The sequence below is a fragment of the Trichechus manatus genome, unplaced genomic scaffold (assembly GCF_000243295.1).
Source record: "Trichechus manatus latirostris isolate Lorelei unplaced genomic scaffold, TriManLat1.0 scaffold00166, whole genome shotgun sequence".
Taxonomy (NCBI): Eukaryota; Metazoa; Chordata; class Mammalia; order Sirenia; family Trichechidae; genus Trichechus; species Trichechus manatus.
This window is the reverse complement of record NW_004444102.1, coordinates 3,928,136-3,951,721: the sequence shown is the minus strand read 5'-3', so window position 1 is coordinate 3,951,721 and position 23,586 is coordinate 3,928,136.

Here is a 23,586-nt window from a genome sequence, read left to right as displayed (position 1 = left end):
CCAATGGTAGAAAAAATATTTTTCTACTGTAGACAAATGAGCAGAGCCTGCTGTGCCATTGGCAAACTGTGAACCACGAACTTGTTCCCAGATGTGGCCGCTGTCTCTGGCTTGAGAGTGTGTGACACAGACTGCTTTTGCCAGGGACTGTTGTATCAGTCTGTTCATCTGTCTGGGGCAGCCTGAATGACTGAGGGGGTGACCCCCCCAGATTAGACAGCACTCAGACTCCTGTGGGCCTGGAGGGAAGCACCCAGCCATGCCCCATAGCTGTGCCTGTACTTAATCACATGGAATTAATGAGTGTGATTGAAGCATACCAGCACACAAATGTGTCTTCTAATGGCTGAGGGAGAAGGGTTGGTGTGAGAGTGTCTTGCAAAAGCACCAAGTAATTATGCAAAATGGCAGATTAGGAAGTTCGAGAGGTCTATCCCCACCAAAATAGCAATTGTACTGGAAAGAGCAATTGGAACCAACTATTTTGGAAATCTGGAACCAAACTGAACTCTTAATTCAAACAGGGTAGTGCTTGACAAAGGGACAAGCCACTGAATCATGTGTATCAACTAGCTACCATCCTCCATTCTTCAGCCCTGCTGCAGCATTGGGAACAGTGGCCCATGTTCATACCGCAGCTGGCTGGTGCTAGAGCAGGAAGTGGGGACTTGTCCCCAAAACATTTGGAGTTGCATAGTTAGCATAGTTGGGTAGATTTGGCGGTGCTCTGAGGGATGGGTGAAGACCATTGCTGTGATTATGGCTCTTTTGTAGTAGTGGATTTTCCCAGTCAGCTGATTAAAAAAATCCAGCACACCCGTTGTAAAAATCTGGCAGGCCACTGACTGACTGCAGAGACAACAGATTGGAACGCATGCTTTGTAAGAACTAGCTTGGAAAAGTCACTGAACAAACAGCTCGATGCAGCTTTATTCAGTAACAATAGCAATCCCTGAGAAGCAGGCAGATAAGCTATTTTCTGAATTTCTTTTTGCTGTTTACTGCTTCTACAGAGTAAAAGAAAATTTTTGAAACACTAGTTGGTCACAGGCTTTGGAAAGGAGTCCTCAGTGCCCATGCATATTTTGGAGGGCAGTCTTTGCAAAAGTAGTTGGGGGGGTTGCTGAGCAGATGGACTTTTGGAACCCTCAAAGATTAAAAGCAAAACAAAACAAACAAAAAAACAACTGGCAATCCTTGGGGAGAGAGAAGAATCTAAGTTTCAGAGTTGCCACATTATAATATCTAACTTGTTCCACTTTCAACAACAAATGGGAAGATGTGCAAAGAAACAACAGAAGATGGTCCAGTCAGCAGAAGTACAACATGGTCTTACGGAGTACTGAGTTCCGGTTTATGGTGATGGAAAAACCGCAGTGATTAAAGGTAGGTTTGCACAGCTGATGAATGTCATTGCTGTCAAAAGGTTGTACACCCGTAAAAGTTTAATTGGTAAAAGTTGTGTGATACATATATTTGCAACAACAACAACAAAAAGAGTAGCTGTTGAGTCTGCTTATGTGCAGGCATACCTCGTTTTATTGTACTTCATCTTATTAAACTTTGCAGATATTGCATGTTTTACACATTGAAGGTTTGTGGCAATCCTACGTTGAGCAAGTCTGTTGACACCATTTTTCCAACGGCATGTGCTCACTTCATGTCTCTGTGTCACATTTTGGTAATTCTCAAAATATTGCAAACTTTTTTATTATTATCATACCTGTTACGGTGAGCTGTTATCAGTGATCTCTGATGTTACTGTTGTAATTGTTTTGGTGCACCATGAACTGCACCCATATGAGACAGCTAACTTAATAAATGTTGTGTGTTCTCGCTGCTCCACTGACTGGCCATTCCTCCATCTCTCCCCTCTGCTCAGACCTCCCTATTCCCTGAGACAGGACAATATTGATATTAGGCCAATTAATAACCCAACAATGGCTTCTAAGTGTTCAAGTGAGAGGAAGAGTTACACATCCCTCACTTTAAAGCAAAAGCTAGAAATGATTAAGCCTAGTGAGGAAGGCATGTCAAAAGCTGAGACAGGCCAAAAGCTAAGCCTCTGGCACCAGTCAAGTTCTGAATGCAAAGGAAAAGTTCTTGAAGGAAATTACAAGTGCTACTTCAGTGAACACACGAATGATAAGAAAGCAAAACAGCCTCATTGCTGATATGGAGAAATTTTAGTGGTCTGGATAGAAGATCAGACCAGCCACAATATCCCCTTAAGTCAAAGCCTAATCCAGAGCAAGGCCCTAACTCTCTTCAATTCTATGAAGGCTGACAGAGGTGAGGAAGCTGCAGAAGAAAAGTGTGAAGCTAGCAGAGGTTGGTTCATGAGGTTTAAGGAAAGAAGCCATCTCCATAACATAAAAGTGCACGGTGAAGCAGCAAGTGCTGATGTAGAAGCTGCAGCAAGTTATGCAGAAGATCTAGCTAAGATAATTGATGAAGGATGGCTGCACTAAACAACAGATTTTCAATGTAGACAAAACAGCCTTCCATTGGAAGAAGATGCCATCTAGGACTTCCATAGCTAGAGAGGAGAAGTCAATGCCTGGCTTCAAAGCTTCAAAGGAGAGGCTCACTCTCTTCTTAGGGGCTAATGCATCTGGTGACTTTAAGTTGAAGCCAAAGCTCATTTACCATTCCAAAAATCCGAGGGCCCTTTAAAATTATACTGAATCTACTCCGCCTGTGCTCTACAAATGGAACAACAAAGCCTGGATGACAGCACATCTTTTTACAACATAGTTTACTGAATATCTTAAGCCCACTCTTGAGACTTACTGATCAGAAAAAAGATTCCTTTCACAATATTACTGCTCATTGACAGTGTACCTGGTCTCCTAAGAGCTCTAATGGAGATGTACAAGGAGATTTACATTGTTTTCATGCCTGCTAACACAACATCCATTGTGTAGGAATAATTTTGTGCAAGGACTAATTTTGACTTTCAAGTCTTATTATTTAAAAAAGACATTTAGTAAGGCTGTAGACGCCATAGATAGTGATTCTTCTGATGGATCTAGGAAAAGTCAATGGAAAATCTTCTGGAAAGGATTCACCACTCTAGATGCCATTAAGAACATTCGTGATTCCTGGAAGGAGGTCAAAATATCAGCATTAGCAGGAGTTTGGAAGAAGATCCCAACCTTCAGGGATGACTTGGAGGGGTTTAGTAACAGCAGATGTGGTGGAAATAGCAAGAGAACTAGAATTAGAAGTAGTGCCTGAAGATGTGACTGAATTACCGCAATCTCGTGATAAAACTTTATTGGATGAGGAGTTGCTTCTTATGAGTGAGCAAAGAAGGTGATTTCTTGAGATGGAATCTACTCCTGGTGAAGATGTAGATAATGTTGTTGAAATGACAATAAAGGATTTAGGATATTACATAAACTTAGTTGATGGCAGGGTTTGAGAGGATTGACTCCAATTTTGAAAGTTATACTGTGGGTAAAATGCTATCAAACAGCATTGCATGCTACAGAGAAATCTTTCATGAAAGGAAGAGTTAATTGAGGCAGCAAACTTCATTTTTGTCTTATTTTAAGAAATTGCCACAGCCACCCCAATCTTCAGCAACCACCACTCTGATCAGTCAGCAGCCATCAACATCAAGGCATGACCCTCCAGCAGCAAAAAAGATTGAGATTCACTGAAGACTCAGATAATGATTAGCATTTTTGAGCAATACGGTATTTTTTATTTAAGGCATGTACATTGTTTTTTTAGACATAATTCTTTTGCAGTCTTAATAGACTACAATAGAGTGTAAACATAACTTTTATAGGCACTGGGCAACCAAAAATTTCATGTGACTTACTTTATTGTGATATTCACTTTATTGCAGTGGTCTGAAACCAAACTCACAGGATCTCTGGGGTATACCTGTACAACCGAACACCTTAGGGGATTTGGTTCCTTGGTTTCGAGGTTTAGGGTCATGGTTTCATGGGACATCCCAGTTAAGTGGCCAAATAACGTGTTCAGTGCTTCTGTTCTACCTCCTAATTTGTTGCATAATGCCTTGGGTCTTAAAAGCTTGCAAGCTGCCATTTAAGATACACCAATTCATCTATCTTTGCCTGGGACAACAGAGGAAGAAGGAGAGTCAGAAATAGGAGGAAGAAATGGATTTTGTGGCTAATTGCCTCTGTGAACAACTGTCTCCTTTGCCATGAGACCAGAAGAACTAGATGGTGCCTGTCCGCCATTATGAACATATTTTTTATTATTTTTATTGTTATGCTTTAAGTGAAAGTTTACAATTCAAGTTAGTCTCTCATACAAAAATTTATACATACATTGTTTTGTGACCCTACTTGCTCTCCCTATACTGTGACAGCACACTCTTCCTTTCTATCCCAGATTTCCCGTATCTATTCAGCCAGCTCCTGACCCTCTCTGCCTTCTCAACTCGCCTCCAGACAGGAGCTGCCCATTTAGTCTCATATATCTACTTGAGCTAAGAAGCACACTCTTCACGAGTATCATTTTCTGTCCCACAGTCCAGTCTAATCTTTGTCTGAAGAGTTGACCTCAGGAATGGTTTTAGTTTCGGTCTAACAGAGAGCCCGGGGGCCACGTCTTCAGGGGTACCTCCAGTCTCAATTAATCCATTAAGTCTGATCTTTTTACTAGAATTTGAGTTCTGCACCTCACTTTTCTCCCGCTCCATCAGGGATTCTCAGTTGTGTTCCCTGTCAGGGCAGTCATTGTGGTAGCCAGGCACCATCTAGTTCTTCTGAACTCAGGCTGAGGAAGTCTCTTGTTTATGTGGCCCTTTCTGTCTCTTGGGCTAATACTTTCCTTGTGCCCATCGTGTTCTTCCTTCTCCTTTATTCCAGGTGGGTTGGGAGCAATTGATGCATCTTGGATAGCAGCTCACTAGATTTTAAGACCACAGACACCACTCACCAAAGCGGGATGCAGAACATTTTCTTAAAAAACTTTGTTATGCCAGTTGACCTAGATGTCCCCTGAAAGCATGGTCCCCAGACCCCCACCCCTGTTACTCTGTCCCTTGACATGATTGGTTATATTCAAGAAGTTTCTTAGCTTTGGTTTAGTCCAGTTGTGCTGATTTCCCCTGAAGTGTGTGCCGTCCTTCCTTCACCTAAGATAATTCTTGTCTACTTTCTAGTTAGTGAATACCCCCCTCCCTCCCTACCCGCCCTCGTAACCATCAAAGAATGTTGTCTTCTGTGTTTAAACCTTTTCTTGAGTATTTATAGTAGTGGTCTTATACAATATTTGTCCCTTTGCGACTAAGTTCACTTAGCTTAATACCTTCCAGATTGCTCCATGTTATGTTTCACGGATTCATCGTTGTTCTTTATCGTTGCGTAGTATTCCATTGTGTAAATATACTATAATTTGTTTATCCATTTGTCCGTTGATGGGCACCTAGGCTGTTACCATCTTTTAGCTATCGTGAACAATGCTGCAATGAACATGGGTATGCATATATCTATTCGTGTGACAGCTCTTAATTCTATAGGATATATTCCAAGGAGCAGAATTGCTGGATCATATGGTAATTCTATTTCTAGCTTTTTAAGGAAGCGTCAAATCGATTTCCATAGTGGTTGTACCATTTTATATTCCCGCCAACAGTGTATAAGTGTTCCAGTCTCTCCACAACCTCTCCAACATTAATTTTGTGTTTTTTGGATTAATGCCAGCCTTGTTGGGATGAGATAGTATCTTATTGTAGTTTTGATCTGCATTTCTGTAATGGCTAGTGATCATGAGCATTTCCTCATGTGTCTGTTAGCAGTCTGACTGGCTTCTTTGGCGAAGTGCCTGTTCATATCGTTTGCCCATTTTTTAATTGGGTTATTTTTCTTTTGTTGTTGAGGTTTTGTAGTATCTTGTAGACTTTAGAGATTAGACGCTGATTGGATTTGTCCTAGCCAAAATTTTTTTCCAGTCTGTAGGTTGTCTTTTGACTCTTTTGGTGAAGTCTTTTGATGAGCATAAGTGTTTGATTTTTAGGAGCTCCCAGTTATCTAGTTTCTCTTCTGGTGTTTTTGCATTGTTACTTATGGTTTGTATTCTATTTATGCTATGTATTAGGGCTCCTGGTGTTGTCCCTATTTTTTCTTCCATGATTTTTATCGTTTTCGACTTTATATTTAGGTCTTTGATTCATTTTGAGTTCATTTTTGTGCATGGTGTGAGGTATGGGTCTTGTTTCATTTTTTTACAGATGGATATCCAGGTATGCCAGCACCATTTGTTAAAGAGACTGTCTTTTCCCTAGTGAACAGACTTTGGGCCTTTGTCAAATATCAGATGCTCATAGGTGGAATGAATTTACATTTGGATTCTCAATTCTGTTCCATTGGTCTATGGATCTGTTGTTGTACCAGTACCTGGATGTTTTGACTACCGGGGCTGTATAATAGGTTCTAAAATCAGGTAGTGTGAGGCCTCCCACTTTGTTCTTCTTCAGGAATGCTTTATTATCCAGGACCTCATTGCTTTCCATATGAAGTTGGTGATTTGTTTCTCCATCTCATTAAAAAATGCCGGTGGAATTTGGATCAAGATTGCGTTGTATCTGTAGATTGCTTTGGGTAGAATTGACATTATCACTATGTTGAGTCTACCTATCCATGAGCAAGGTATATTTTTCCACTTATGCAGGACTCTTTTGGTTTCTTGCAGTAGTGTCTTATAGTTTTCATTGTATAGGTCTTTTACGCCTCTGGTTAGATTTATTCCTAAGTATTTTATCTTCTCGGAGGCTATTGTAAGTGGTATTGACTTGGTGATTTCCTCTTGGAGGTTCTCTATTGGTATAGAGGAATGCTACTGATTTTTGTATGTTTATCTTGTTCCTTATACTTTGCTGAAATCTTCTGTTAGTTCCAGTAGTTTTCTTGTGGATTTTCTTTTCATCTTTTGCATTGTTGTTGATATTGTATTTCCTGAGTCTTTACATTTTTCTAGTTTTTTATCCTCACTTGTAGGATTGTTAGTTTCTTTTGTGGTTACCTTAATATTTACCCCCATTTTTCCAAGTTTAAACCCGTCTTTTGTTTCTTTATATTACCTTGACTTCCTCTCCATTTGAAAAATTATGTCTACATTAATTAGTCCCTCTTTTTTGTTTTAATGTTGCCATCTTTTACATATCGATATCTCTGTTTTCAGTGTTTTAGCTTTGGTTTATTTTTGTGACTTCCCTATCTGAGTCGATATCTGGTTGCTAGTCTTGTGTTGTTATTGATTTTCTAACTGGAGGACTCCCTTTAGCATTTTTTGTAATTTTGGTTTGGTTTTTGCAAATTCCCTACACTTCTGTTTATCTGGAAATACCCTAATTTTGCCATCATATTTGAGAGACAGTTTTGCTGGATATATAATTCTTGGCTGGCAGATTTTTTATTTCAAGGCTTTATATATGTCATCCCATTGCCTTCTTGCCTGCATGTTTTCTTCTGAGTAGTCTGAGCTTATTCTTATTGACTTTGCAGAAGCCTTTTAGTTTATCCCCAGCCGCTCTTAAAATTCTCTCTTATCTTTGGTTTTGGCAAGTTTTATTATAATATGTCTTGGTGACCTTCTTTTGGGATCTACCTTATGTGGGGTTCGATGAGCATCTTGGATAGATATCTTGTCATCTTTCACAATATCAGGGAAGTTTTCTGTCAAAAAATCTTCAACAATTTTCTCTGTATTTTCTGTTGTCTCCCCCGTTCTGGTACTCCAATCACTGGTAGGTTATTTCTCTTGGTAGAGTCCCACATAACTCTTAGAGTTTCTTCATTTTTTAAAATTCTTTTATCTGATTTTTCCTCAAATAAGTTGGTGTCAAATGCTTTATCTTCAATCTCACTAATTCTGACTTCTGCCTCAATTCTGCTCCTGTGACTTTCTACTGAGTTATCTAATTCTGACATTTTATCTTTAATCTTCTGGATTTCAGATTGCTGTCTCTCTATGGATTCTTGCAGCCTATTAAATTTGTCATTATGCTCTTGAATAACCTTTTTAAGTTCTGCTACTCCTTTGCATGTATGTTCTTTGGTTGTCTCTCTGTTTTATAGAATTTCCTTCATAATTTCTTGAAAAATTCTATATATTAACTTTTTGTATTCTGCCTCTGGTAATGCCAAGAAATTCTCTTCCTCCAGAAAATTTATTGATTCTTTATTTTGGGAAATTTCTGAAGCCATCATGGTCTGCCTCTTTATGTGATTTGATATCGACTGTTGTCTCCAAGCCATTAATATGTTATTTTAATTTTTTTATTTTATATTTGCTTAGTGTTTCCTAGCTTCTTGTTTTGTTTTGTTTTGATATGTCCAAATAGGCTGTTTATGTGCACTAGTTTGAATATTGGTGCCTTTGAAGCTCTAATGTCCTGTCACCAGGTAGTTAAATCTGTTACTGTGTGAGCCCAGGAATCTGTTAAATTTACTTGGATGGATTCAGCTCAGGTGTCCAGGCAGTCAGTCTCCAAGTATGGTGCAGGCTCTCGCCTACAGTCCTAGAGAGGCCTGGGTGATTGGTATCTGGCTGCAGCAGGGGGTCTCGTGCTGAGCAAGGTAGGGGGCTGATGGCTGCTCCTGAGTGTCTGAAAGGAAAGCGTGCCCCTCTTCCCTAGAGTGAGTAGGTAGGTAAGTTTTGCTGACAGACTATCAGCACCCTGCACTGTTTGGGCACCACTCATTCTTGGACCTCTATCTCAAGTGGCTAGGTGGCATGGTTGGAGCCAACAGTCTTCAAGCCCCTGAAGCAGACGGGTAAGAAGCCTGCTTAATGGGCAGAGCAGTGTCAGATGTCACAAACCTGCCACTTCACAGCTTAAATAGTTGAAGTAAGACTTCAGGTATATACCCTTTTGTACTATGGTGGTGAGGGGTTACACTGTTGAAATGGGCCCACAGAAGTCTATGCAGGGGTGAAAGGCATTCAAAGTCTGCAGACCCCTTATGCCTGTGCCTAGGCAAAGGAGCAGTGCCAATCCTGAGGTCCTGGCTTAGAGGAGCCAGTAGTTTATTTTTCCCGTTTGTTAATTTTTTCCCTCTCCAAGGCCAGGAGAATGGCTTACGGCACCTTAAGTGATCTACTTCCGGCCCAGGTGACTCATCAATCACTGAAGCCGGCCAGGACGCAGTGCAGAGTGGGGAGGGGGGAGGTAAACGGGAGAGAGGTTTTTCCCAAATGGGGTATTTTTTTTTAATCCCCATGCCTCACACAAGTACTTATCTTTAGCCACTTGAGTGCTGCTTTTCAGTGGTTCTGGGTGGCTGAGTAGACTCTGCTGGTGGATCTCTCCCAATGTGGAAAATGCATCCAGAGTGCAGCTGTTTGCCCACCTCACTGCGCATCCTGAGCTGATCCAGGCTGAAGGTGTGGCTCCCTCTAGGTCAGGTCTAGCAATTCCTCCCTGCTTCTGAACTGTCTCTCCCTCCCCCTGCCGCTCAGTCTGATTCCTCAACTTTGCATTTGATGTTCAGGGCTCCTAAATAGTTATATACAATCGATTCACTTGTTTTTATCAGGTCTTTTTGTAAGAAGGAGATAGGAAGCATCTGACTACTCTGCCATCTTGGCCCCGCCTCCCATTGAACATTTTGATCAAAGATTCAATAGACAACTCCTGATCAAGGCAGAAAAATGCAGAACAGAATTTCAAATTCTTATAGAATCCAGACTTTCTGGAGCCATAGAGGCTGGATGAACCTCTGAAACTATTTCCCTGAGATAACCTTTAAACCTTAAACCAAAAATATCCCCTGAAGTCTTCTTACAACCAAACAATAGTTTAGTTTAACTAGTAAACAATGTCCGCCTTGAGCATTGTGCTCTTTTAACATCTATCAATATGGGATCATATTGACAATTGCAACTCAAAAGATTAGATAAGAAACTTAGGGGGCAATGATTTTATATCAATGAGGAGGAATAATTCATAAAATGATGAGAATATAGAACTCAAGGTAATCAATGTCACTGAATTGTAGATGTAGAAATGGTTGGATTTCTGTATGTTTTACATGAAAATAAAATAAATTTTATTATAAAAAAGAACACTATTAAGAGACAAATTCACCTTATGGAAGCCCAGATAATGGACAGATTACAAGACTTTAAAATAACGATATTAAATATGCTCAAAGAACTAAAGGAAAATATGGACAATGAAGTGAAGGAAATTAGAAAAATAATACAAAAACAAAATGAGAATTTCTATAAAGAGATAGAAACTATAAAGAAGAATCAAACAAATATTGAAGCTGAAAAATACAGTAAATGAAATAAAAAAATTCATTGGGAGGACTTAATAGTATATTTGAGTTGGGAGAAGAAAGAATCTGTGAACTAGAGGATAAGGCAATTGAAATAATTGAAACTGTACAGCAACAGGAAAAAGAGAAAATGGAGCAAAGTCAGATAGAAACTTGGGACACTAACAAGTAAACCAACTCCCACATCATGGGAATACAGAAGGAGAAGAGAGTGAAAGGCAAAGAAAGAATATTTGAAGAAATAATGCAGGAAAAAACTTTCAAATTTGACAAAGGACATCACTTTACAAATCCAAGAAGCTTAACAAACTCCAAGTAGGGTAAACCTGAAGAGATCCACAATGAGACACATTATAATCAAACTCTCGAAAACCAAAAATAAAGAGAGAATCCTGAAAGTGGCAAGAGAGAAGTGAATTAAAACACACAAGGAATCCTCAGTACATTCTGAGAAACTTTGGAGGCTAAAAGGCAGTAGAATGGCATATTTAAAAAGCTGAAAGTAAGGAACTGTCAACAAAGAACTCTATATCTGGAAAACTGTTCTTACAAAGTGAGAAAGAGATTAAGATATACCCAAATAAACAAAAGTTGAGGGAGTTTGTTATAACCAGACCTACCCTATGAGAATGACTCGAGATAATCCATTAGATGGACAGGAAAGGACACTCAAAACTGTACAAAGAAAAAAAGATGTCTGGTAGAGGTTATTTCATGACTAAATATAAGGACCAGTTTCATGGTATTTTTGGCTGGTAATTCTAGTTATTATGTCCTTCATGCTTTATAATAAATGCATAAAAGTAAGTACAAATCCATGTCAGTTGGCACTTGATATACGAATTTGTAATCGGTAACACCAATGTAAACGGGGAAGCAGTATAAGAATAGAGTTTTTGTTTGTTACTTAAGTTGGTATCAACTTAAATTAGGTCTTTATAAATTCAAGATGTTAAACATAATACTCATGATAACCACAAAGAAAATATCTAAAACTTATACACAGAAGAAAAGGGAAAAGGAATCAAAATTGTTCAAATAAAAACTCAACTGAACACAGATAATGGTAACATTGGAGGAAATGAGGGACAAAGAAGGTATAAGACACACACAAAAAAACAAATAATAAAATGACAGAAGTCTTTCCTTACCAGTAATTACCTTAAATGTAAATAGATTAAACAATCTTATCAAAATCCAGAGAGGGCAGGATGAATAAAAAAACATAATCCATTATACACTGTCTTAGGCCCAAAGATGCAAATAGGTTGGAAGTGAAAGGATTGAAAAAATATTCTACACAAATAGTAACCAAAAGAGAGCTGGGGTGGAGATTTTAAAATCAGACAAATTAGACTTGAAAATAAATCGTGTATAAGAGACAAAGAAGTAAATTATACAGTGAAACCTGTGAGAGCCGGAACTCAACAAGACTGCCTTGTTTGTCTAGGTCACACAAGTTTTCTGCCTTTGACAGGGTGTAGTCTACCAACCTTTCTATTGCTCTCTATTAGTGGAAAATATTTGAGTTTTCCTTCTCTGAAAGTTTTCTGACTTTCACAGTTTCCAGCTTTCTCAGGATTTATGATAAAGGGTCAATTCATCAAGAAGATACAACAATCATAAATATATATGAATCTAACTTCAGAGCCTCAAAATATATAAAGCAAACAATAACAGAATTGAGGGGATAAATAGGCAGTTCTAAAATAATATTCAATATACCACCTTCAATAATGGATAGGACATCTAGAAAGTATATCAGTAAAGATATAGAGGATTTGAACAATGCTATAAAACAACTATACCTAACAAATATATAGAATACTCCAGCCAACAACAGCACGATAGACATTCTTCACCAGTGCACATGGATCATTCTACAGGATAGACCATATGTTAGATCACAAAGCAAGTCTAAATAAATTTAAAAAAAAAATCATAAGAAGTATCTTCTTTGACCACAATGGAATAAAACTTGAAATCAATAATAGAAGGAAAACTAGAAAGTACACAAATACATGGAAATTACATAACACGTTATTAAATAACCAGTAAGTAAAGGAAAAAAAGAGAGAAAAGTATATGTATATTTGAATAAAAACACAACGTACCAAAACTTATGGTATGCATTGAAGGCAGTACTCAGAGGGATATTTATAGCAGTAAATTCCTACATTAAAAAAGAAGAAAGTAGATCTACTGCAAAACAAAAAACCAAACCCATTGTCATCACTCATAGCAGATCCTATAGATCAATCAGAAGGAAGAAATAACAAAAATCAGACCAGAACTAAATGAAACAGAGAATAGAAAAACAATAGAGACTCAAGAAAACCAGAAGCTGGTTCTTTGAAAATATCAATAAAATTGGCAAAACTTTAGCTAGACTGTCAAAGAAAAAAAGAGAATATATGCAAGTAACTAAAATCAGAAATGAAAGTGGGAACAATACAAAGTATTCTATAGATATGCAAAGGCTCTTAGGAGAATACCATGAACAGTGTAGGCTGAGAAATTAGGTAACTTAGAGGAAATGAAAAAATTCCTAGGAACACATAAACTACCTAAATTGACTCAAGAAGAAAAAGAAAATGTCAGCAAACCTATAACGAATGAACAGGTTGAATCAGTTATCAAATAACTCCTAACCAAAAAGAAGTCCTAGGCCAGATGTCTTCACTGGAGAATTTTACACCAATCCTTCTCAAAGCCATTCAAAAAATAGAAGAGGAGAGATCACTTCCTGAATCATTCTGTGAGGTAAGGATTGCCCTGATAACAAAGACACCACAAAAATAAATAAATAAAATTTTAAAAAGTATAGACCAATGTCACTTATGAATATAGATGCGAAAATTCTTAACAAAATTCTAGCAAACCAAATCCATGCTGCAAAACGCCCATTTGAAGGGATTATACCCCACAATCAAGTGCGATTTATCCTAGGAATACAAGTGTGGTTCAACATTAGGAAACCAATCAAAGTAATACACCACACGAATACACCACCAACAAAAAAAAAAACCACATGACTATTTCAACTGATGCAAGGAAGGCCTGTGACAAAATCCAATAACCTTTTATCATAGAAACTCTCAACAAGATATGAGTAGAAGGGGAATTCCTCAATTTGATAAAGCTAACATCATACTAAGTGAAGAAACACTGAGAGATTTCCCTTAAGACTGAGAATAAGAATGTCCGTTCTCACCACTGCTGTTCAATATTGTACTGGAAGTTCTAGCCAGAGCAATTAGGCAAGAAAAAGATATAAATGGTATCCAAATTTGGAAGAAAGAAGTAAAACTATCCCTATTTACAGATGATATGATCCTATATATAGAATATCACAAGCAATCCATAAGAAAGCTACTAGAGCTAATGAATTCAGCAAAGTGGCAGGGTACAAGGTCAACAAAAATCAGACAGGTTTGTATACACCAACAATGAGCAATCTGAAAAGGAAATTAAGAAATCAATTTCATTTATAATAGCATAGAAAAAAGTAAACTACCAGGAATAAATTAACTAGGGAGGTGAAAGACTTGTACAATAAACTATAAAACAGTGCTGAAAGAAGTTAAAGAAGACCTAAATAAATTGAAAAATACTTCATTTTCATAAATTTGAAGACTTAATATTATTAAGATATCAACACTACCCAAAGAAATTTATAGTTACAAAGAAATAGCCACCAAATTTCCAACAGCCTTCATTGCAGAAATTGAAAAGCCAGTCTTCAAATTTATATGGAATGGCCAGGGGCCCTGAATAGGAAAAGCAATCTTAAAAAAGAAGAACAAAGTAGGGGGACTCACACTCCCTGATTTCAAACATACAAAAAAGCTACAGTATTCAGAACAATCTGGTATAATAATAAACACATAGATCAGTGGAATAGAATTGAGAGTCCAGAAATAAACCAAAAATCTATGGTCAATTGAGCTTTGAAAAGGATGCTAAGACAAAGGGGAAAGAATCATCTCTTCAATAAATGGTACTGGGAAAACTGAATCTCCACACGCAAAAGAACGAAGTTGGACACATACCTTGCACCATATACAAAATTAACTCAAAATGGATGAAAGACCTAAATGTAAGAAAACCATAAAACTCTCAGAATAAAACATATGAGTAATGCTTCAAGACATAATTTTCCAGAGTGGATTCATGAATATGACACCAAAAGCACTAGCAAATCACTTTTCCTTCAGTTTCATTTCTTGAAAGGAAATAATAATAATAGTATCTGTTGTTGTTGTTGTTGGGTGTCGTTGAGTCAGTTCCAACTCATAATGACCCTAAGTACAACAGAAAGAAATACTGCCCTATCCTGTTGGATCACCTTTCTTTGGAATGGGCACAAATATGGATCTCTTCCAGTTGGTTGGCCAGGTAGCTCTCTTCCAAATTTCTTGGCATAGATGAGTGAACACCTTCAGCAGTGCATCTGTTTGTTGAAGTGTCTAAATTGATCTTCCGTCAATTCCTGCAGACTTGTTTTTCACCCATGCCTTCAGTGCAGCTCGGACTTCTTATAATAGAACAAACCATTCCCTGGTCCTGCATCATCCTCACAATTGACAACATGTTTGAGTCCACCATTGTGGCTACTGTGCTAATCCACCTCACAGAGGGTCTCCATCCTTGCTGGCCCTCTGCTTCACCAAACATGATGTCCTCTCCAGTGATTGATCCCTCCTGATGACCTAGGTAAAGCAAGTGAGTTGAACAGTGTTCTGTTGTGATCCATAAGGTTTTCAATGGCTATTTTTGGAAGTAAATCACCAGGCCTTTCTTCCTACTCTGTCTTAGTCTGAAAGCTCTGGTGAAACCTGTCCACCATCAGTGACCCTGCTGGTTTTTGAAATAATGGTGGTGTAACTTCCAGCATCACAGCAACATGCAAGATACCACAGTACAACAGACTGACAGATGGGTGATGGTTATGACTACAATAAATCATAATTTTTTTCAAAATTTATGTGTAACAGGAGCAAATTGACAATACATTAGAATATGTTTACAAGGGTTGCTGTGATCTGCTCACATTTTTAACTGTTTATTTGAAGGACGTTGCTTTTCTCTTCCTTTATAGTTCTCCCTTTTCAGTGGTGGCTTTTCCCTATATTCAGGTGAGAATGTCATTTTTCGTTTGTTTCCTCAAGCTTACCAACTCAGAGTACAGAACAGAACAGGTCTCCACTTACAGTGCAGGCAGTGAAATGATGTGGAAGAGAGTTTGGGTCTTAAAAACACAGAGACATTGTTTCAAGTCTGAGCTCTGCCACCTACTAACCGTGTGCATGTGGGGAAGTGATTTAACTCTATCTGTAAATACATACCTCAGAAGTGAATTGGGGTGGTTAAATTGAATGTAATGGAAATAACCCTGCTCCCCAGTAAAGCTTGGGGCACTGCAAATGTGCCTAGTCCATCCTCAGTTTTTGCTTCAGTTAAGTTCCCTACGTTTCTGATGGTAACAGCACAAGCCCACCCACCATTGCTTATGTTGTGGAGATTGCCTAAAGCCCATGCTCATCTTGGAGATGGTAGTTGTTGATGCCTGCATCCACAGGAGGGCTATGGTAGGCCATCCACTATGACAACTACAAAGTGAATGTCAGTTAAGTGCTATCAGTACAAGTTGCTGTTTAGTTGATTACAACTCATGGTGACCCCATGTGTGTCAGAGGAGAATTGTGCTCTCCAGAGTTTTCAATGACTGATTTTTTGAAAGAAGATCACCAGGTGTTTTTTCCAAGGTGCCTCTGGGTGGGCTTGAACCTCCAACTTTCAGGTTAGCATCAGAGTGCCTTAACGGTTTACACCACCCAGGAACTCCTAGTCTTCCTGAATTGTGTTCATGAAACAGCAAAATTTGGCCAAAGATCCTGACTTACTTAAGTGGCCAGGGGTCTTGGGGGGACTTGCTTGCTGCAAAGAAAAGGGAAAGGGCAAGAGGGGCTAAGGTGACCTGGTCTTGAAGGTCCACCTTCATAAATCAGAGGCAAAACCTGGGATGTCGTTTCAAGCAACTGTGTGTCTATTTTAAGATAATAATTTTTTTATCCCCAAAATCATGAAAATCATTCTGCAATAAAAAATAGGGGTTTTATAAAAATATTCCACTTTATCAACATCTTCTGTACCAGCTTCCTTGTGCTCAGGACTGGTAAAGGTGAAAGAAACCTGGTCCTTAACTCTGTGTGAAGCTACAAAAAGATTTTAGCTGAGGCCGCAGTCATTTTATACACACAAGGGACCAAGCATGCATCTACTCGATGTTGAACATTTCCATCAGTTGCTGAACAGGACAATCTCACTGTGAGGACAAAGATAAGATTGTTTGTAGAATTGCTATACCATGGTTTATGTGCTGTTAACTCAAGGTCTTGAGTTGATTCTCTGTTAGAATAGATAATCAGCAATCATTTAGATTTGGCTAATTGACAATTGAGGCTTCCAATGTACTTTCTGTCTGCAATCCCATTAGATAAAACAAAATGCCACATATCATACTGAACCAATTTATCTTTTTGTGTATTTCTGTTTTCAATGTCATTAGGTTGTCACTCATTTTTAAAGAAAACCTGCTTCCATAATGAAATGTGATTGTTAATGGAAATCAGAAAAAGAAAACCTGTGATGTTAGTTAAAATGTATGAAAGACAGAGTAAAAAAATTTAGAGTGTCTAAAAGATTTAGAGTATAAAAGAATGTGTACCTTGGCAACTTTGATAAGTTAGAATATTCATGAAAACTAATATTGGCAATATTTCGTGAATAACCAGTAAATCAAATAAATCAAACTGCCTTTGTATATAAAACCAAGTCACTCTCTGTGATGGTTAAGATTGTATGTCAACTTGGCTAGGCTATTATTCTCAGTGTTTTAGCAGTTGTATAATGTGATCACCCCCATGATGGAATCTGCTGAGTGGTACTGGCAGAGGCGGGGCCTGTGGCAGCTCACCACCCTCTCAGTTTCATCTCTCTGCCTTCCGCTGGTTACTTTCTCCCTGCTCGCCTCACCAAGGTTTTCGGCTTCTTCCAGACTCAGCAGCTGCCTCTTGTTGTCTCACCTCCGGTTCGTGGGACTTGAGCTAGGAGCTTACCTGTTGATCTTGGAATTCATTGAACTTCTCAGCCTGTGAGCAAGAGTCTGGTTCCCAGACCTGCTGACCCTAGGTTTGCCAGCCCCTGCATCTACGTGAGTCAGGAGAAACCTTGCGGTCTTGTCTGCTGATCTTGGAATTCATTGACCTTCACAGCCTGTGAGTGGGAGCCCCTCTCTGACCTGCCGACCTTGGGTTCACCAGTTCCTGTGGCTACGTGCACTGGGAGAGACCTCTACCCTGATCTGTGGACTTGGGACGTTTTAGCCTCTACAATTGCGTGAGCTATTTCCTTGATATAAATCTCTCTATATATATATTTATATGCTTTACTTGTTTTGCTTCTCTAGAGAAGCCAGCTTAAGACACTCTCTCATTCCATTTAGCTTTTTGTTGCATTGTACAGGTAGTACCCAACTTATTACAACAAATTGCACTTACATCTGGAACAGAACCCTGTCATAAGTCAGGGATTACTTGTACTACCCACAATGCTGCAGCACATATGTATGTTTATATGTAATGTTTTCAACCCCCAAAGACAAATAAAGATACTGATAATAAAAGACAATTAATAATGAAAAAAAAAAAAAGAGGTATTCAACTTGCATCAGAGCCGACTTGCAATGGGTTCGTCGGAACAGAACCCCATCATAAGTTGGGGAATACCTGTATACGAATGAAAATACAACTAAATGTACTAATAGACAGTAAGCTGCTAGAAAACAGACAAAATAAAAGTAACATAGAAGGATTGGGATTTAGAATCAATATTTATGTTGTAAAATGTGGATAAAACCTCCCTGTATTATTTTGTTCAATAAGGTGTGAAAAAAACTAAAGAATTACAGAAACGGGTGTGGCCAAGATGGTGGAGTAGTCAGATGCTTCTGGTGGACCCTCTTACAACAAAGACCAAAAAAACAAGTGAATTGATTATATATGACAATATAGGAGCCCTGAGCATCAAAGGCAAAGTTGAGGAACCAGACTGAGTGGCAAGGGGAGGGAGAGATGGTTCGGAAGCAGTGAGGCATTGCCAGACCTGAATGGGCAAGAGCCTGAGCCCTTCAGGCCTGATCAGCTCAGGGTTGAGTGGTGAGGCAGGCAACCAGTGGTGCGCGGGAGGCGTATTCCACACTGGGAGAGACCCAGTGGCAGAGAGTCTACTTGGCCACCCAGAACCAGTGAGAAGCAGCCCTTGATCGGCAAAAGATAAGTACTTGCGTCCGGCCTACCACACAGATTAAAACCACCCCCCTTCGGGAAAAACCTCTCTCCCATTTACCTCCCCACTCCCTGCTCTGCACTGGGTCCCAGACTGGCTTCAGCAATTGCTGAGTCCACTGAGCCAGAAGTAGGAACCATCACATGCCCTGAGCCATTCTCCTGGCCTTGGAGAGTGAACAAATTAACAAATGGGAAAAAATAAACTGCCAGCTCCCCTAAGCCAGGAACTCAGGGTAGGCACAGCTCCTTTGCCTAGGCACAGACATAAGGGATCCACAGAATTTGAGTGCCTTTCCCCCTGCATAGGCTTGTGTGGACCCATTTCAACAATGTAGGCCCTCATTACCACAGTACAACAGGGTATTTAGCTGAAGTCTAACTTCAACTCTTTGACCTGTGAAGTGGCAGTTTCCTGATATTTGACACTGCTCTGCCCATTAAGGAGGGTCTTCACCTACTCACATTAGGGGCCTGAGGACTAGTGGCTCCACCTAGCTGCCTGAAATAGGGGTTCAAGAATAAGAGATGCCCCCCAGTCCTTACAGCCAACAGCATTGGGTGCTTATAGTCTGGCTGCAAAACCCACCCACCTACACACTCTAGGGAACTGGGACACACCTTCCTCCTGGACACTTGGGGGTGGCCGTCAGCCTCCTGCCTTGCTCAGAGTGTGTCCCCCTGCTGCAGCCAGATGCCTGTGCCTACACCAATCACCCATGCCTGCCTAGGACTGTAAGTGAGAGCCTCCATCACACACTTGGTGGCTATCTACCTGGACACCTGTGCTGAATCCATACAGGAGAAGTGGGTGGACTCCCGAGTTCACATACCTAGTAACAGATGTAACCACCTGGTGACAGGACATTAGAGCTTCAAAGTTGCCAATAATCAAACTAGCTCACACGAGCAGCCTATTTGGGCATATCAAAATAAAACAAGAACCTAGGACACAGTAAACAAACATAAATAAATATAATAACTTATTGATGGCTCAGAGACAACATCAAATCACATAAAGAGCCAGTCCATGATGGCTTCAGCAAGCTTCCAAACTAAAGAAGCTAGAAATTTTCCAGAGGAGGAAAATTTCTTGGAATCACTGGAGGCAGAATACAAAAGATTAATATACAGAACTCTTCAAGAAATTAGGAAGGAAATTAATCAAAATGCAGAACATGCAATAGAGGAAATTAAAAAGATTAGAGAAGAGCATAATGACAAATTTAACAGGCTGCAAGAATCCATAGAGTGACAGCAATCAGAAATCCAGAAGATTCACAATAAAATGTCAGAAATAGACAACTCAATAGAAAGTCATAGGAGCAGAATTGAGGCAATGGAAGTCAGAATTAGTGAGACTGAAGAAAAAGCACTTGACACCTACTTATTTGAGGAAAAATCAGATAAAAGGATTTAAAAAATGAAGAAACGCTAAGAATTATGTGGTACTCTATCAAGAGGAATAACCTACAAGTGATAGGAGTGCCAGAATGGGGTGGGGGGGGGACAGAAAATACAGAGAAAATTGTTGAAGATTTATTGGCAGAAAACTTCCCTGATATCATGAAAGATGACAAGATATCTATCCAAGATGCTCATCGAACCCCACATAAGGTATATCCCAAAAGAAAGTCATCAAGACATATTATAATAAAACTTGCCAAAACCAAAGATAAAGAGAGAATTTTAAGAGTGGCTAGGGATAAATGAAAAGTCATCTAGAGAAGCAATAAGAATAAGCTCGGACTTCTCAGCAGAACCATGCAGGCAAGAAGGCAATGGGATGACATATATAAAGCCTTGAAGGAAAAATATTGCCAGCCAAGAATTATATATCCAGCAAAATTGTCTCTCAAATATGATGGCGAAATTAGGGCATTTCCAGATAAACAGAAGTGTAGGGAATTTGCAAAAACCAAACCAAAAAATTACAAGAAATACTAAAGGGAGTCCTCTGGTTAGAAAATCAATAATATCAGATAACAATCCAAGACTAGAACACAGGACAGAGCAACCAGATATCAACCCAGACAAGGAAGTCACAAAAATAAATCAAAGCTAAAACACTGAAAATAGGGAAACAGATGTCAATATGTAAAAGACAACAACATTAAAACAAAAAAGAGGGACTTAAAAAATGTAGACAAATTTTTCATATGGAGAGGAAGTCAAGGCGATATAAAGAAATAAAAGACTGGTATAAACTTAGAAAAATAGGGGTAAATATTATGGTAACCACAAAGGAAACTAACAATCCTACAAGTCAAGATAAAAAACTAGAAAAATATAAAGACTCAGCAAACACAAAATTAACAACAATGAAAAAGATGAAAAGAAAATACGTAAAGAAAAATGACTCAGCACAGAAAATTAAGTGGAACAATGAAACTGTGAACATCATACAAAAAAAGACATCAAAATGACATCACTAAACTCATACCTATCAATAATTATGCCTAATGTAAATGGACTAAATTCACCAGTTAAGAGAGAGTGGCAGAATGGTTAAAAATGCAGTTCTTCTACATCCTGCCTGTAAGAGACACACCTTAGACTCAAAGACACAAGCAAACTAAAACTCAAAGGATGGGAAAAAAATATATCAAGCAAACAACAATCAAAAAAGAGCAGGAGTGGAAATATTAATCTCTGACAAACAGCACATTTTAAACCAAATCCACCACAAAGCGTAAGGAAGGACTCTATATAATGATTAAAGGGTCAATGCACCAGGAGAAAATAACCACAATAAACATTTATGCAACCAACGACAGGCTCCAAAATACATAAAACAAACTCTAACAGCACTGAAAAGAGAAATAGCTCCACTATAATAATAGGAAACTTCAACACACCGCTTTCGGTGAAGGTCAGAACATCCAGAAAGAAGTTCAACAAAGACACTGAAGATCTAAATGCTATAGTCAACCAACTTGATCTTAAAGACATATACTGAACACTCCACCCAGGAGCAGCCAAGTGTCATTTCTTTTCCAATGCACATGGAACATTCTCCAGAATAGACCACATATTAGGCCACAAAGCAGCCTTAACAAAATCCAAAACATCTTTTCTGACCACAGAGCCATAAAAGTAGACATCAATAACAGAAACAGCAAGGAAAAAAATCGAATACATGGAAACTGAACAACACTTTGCTCAGAAACTACTGGGTTAATAGAAGAAATCAAGGACAGAATAAAGAAATTCATAGAATCAAATAAGAATGAAAACACATCCTACCAGAGTTAAAGCAGTGATCAGAGGTCAATTTATAGCAATAAATGCACACGTCCAAAAAGAAGAAAGGGCTAAAATCAAAACATTAACCCTACAACTCAAACAAATAGAAAGAGAGCAGAAAAAGAAGGCTTTGGGCACCAGAAGAAAGGAAATAATAAAAATTAGAGCAGAAATATGAAATAGAGAATAGAAAAACAAATGAAAGAGTTTACAAGACCTAAAGCTGGTTCTTGGAAAAGATCAACAAAATTGATAAACCATTGTCCAAACTGATAAAAGAAAAACAGGAGAGAAAGCAAATAACCTGTATAAGAATTGAGATGGATAATATCACAACAGACTCAACTGAAATTAGAAGAATCATAAAAGAATACTATGAAAATTGTACTTTCAACAAATTTTGGAACCTTGATGAAATGGACAAACTTCTAGAAACACACTACCTACCTAAACTAACACAAACAGAGGTAGAACCAAATAAACCTATAACAAAAGAAGAGATTGAAGAGGTAATTAAAAAACTCCCAACAAAAAAAAGCCCTGGCCCTGACAGCTTCACTGGAAAAGAGAAGAATTAACACCAGTACTACTAAAGGTATTTCAGATCATAGAAAAGAACGGAATACTCCTGAACTCATTTTATGAAGCCAGCATAACCCTGATACCAAAACCAGGTAAAGACAACAAAAAAAAGAAAATTACAGACCAATATCCCTCCTGAACATAGATACAAAAATCCTCAACAAAATTCTAGCCAGTAGAATTCAACAATATATCAAAAAAATAATTAACCATGACCAAGTTGGATTCATACCAGATATGCAGGGATGGTTTAACATTAGAAAAACAATCGATGTAATCCATCACCTAAATAGAACAAAACACAAGAACCACATGATCTTATCAATTGATACAGAAATGGCATTTGACAAAGTCCAACACCCATTCATAATGAAAACTCTCAGCAAAATAGGAATAGAAGGGAAATTCTTTAATATAATAAAGGACATTTATACAAAGCCAACAGCCAACATCATGCTAAATGGAGAGACTCCGAATGCATTCCCCTTGAGAACGGGAACCAGACAAGATGTCCTTTATCACCACTCCTATTCAACGTTTGTTAGAGGTCCCAGCCAGAGCAATTAGGCTAGGAAAAGAAATAAAAGACATCTAAATTGGTAAGGAAGAAGTAAAAGTGTTCCTATTTGTAGATGATGTGATCTTATACACAGAAAACCCCGAAGAATCCACAGGAAAACTACTGGAACTAATAGAAGATTTCAGCAAAGTTTCAGGGTACAAGATAAACATACAAAAATCAATTGGATTCCTTTACACCAACAAAGAGAACCTTGAAGAGGAAATCAAATCAATACCATTTACAATAACAACCCCCGAGAAGATAAAATACTTAGGAATAAATCTAACCAGAGACATAAAAGATCTATACATAGAAAACTACAAGACGCTACTGTAAGGAACTAAAAGAGATCTGCATAAGTGGAAAAACATACCTTGCTCATGGATAGGAAGACTCAACATTGTGAAAATGTCAATTCTACCCAAAGTGATGTACAGATACAATGCAATCCCGATTCAAATTCCAATGACATTTTTTAACAAGATGGAGAAACAAATTACGAACTTCATATAGAGAAGAAACAGGCCTCAGATAAGTAAAGCATTACTCGAGAAGAACAAAGTGGGAGGTCTCA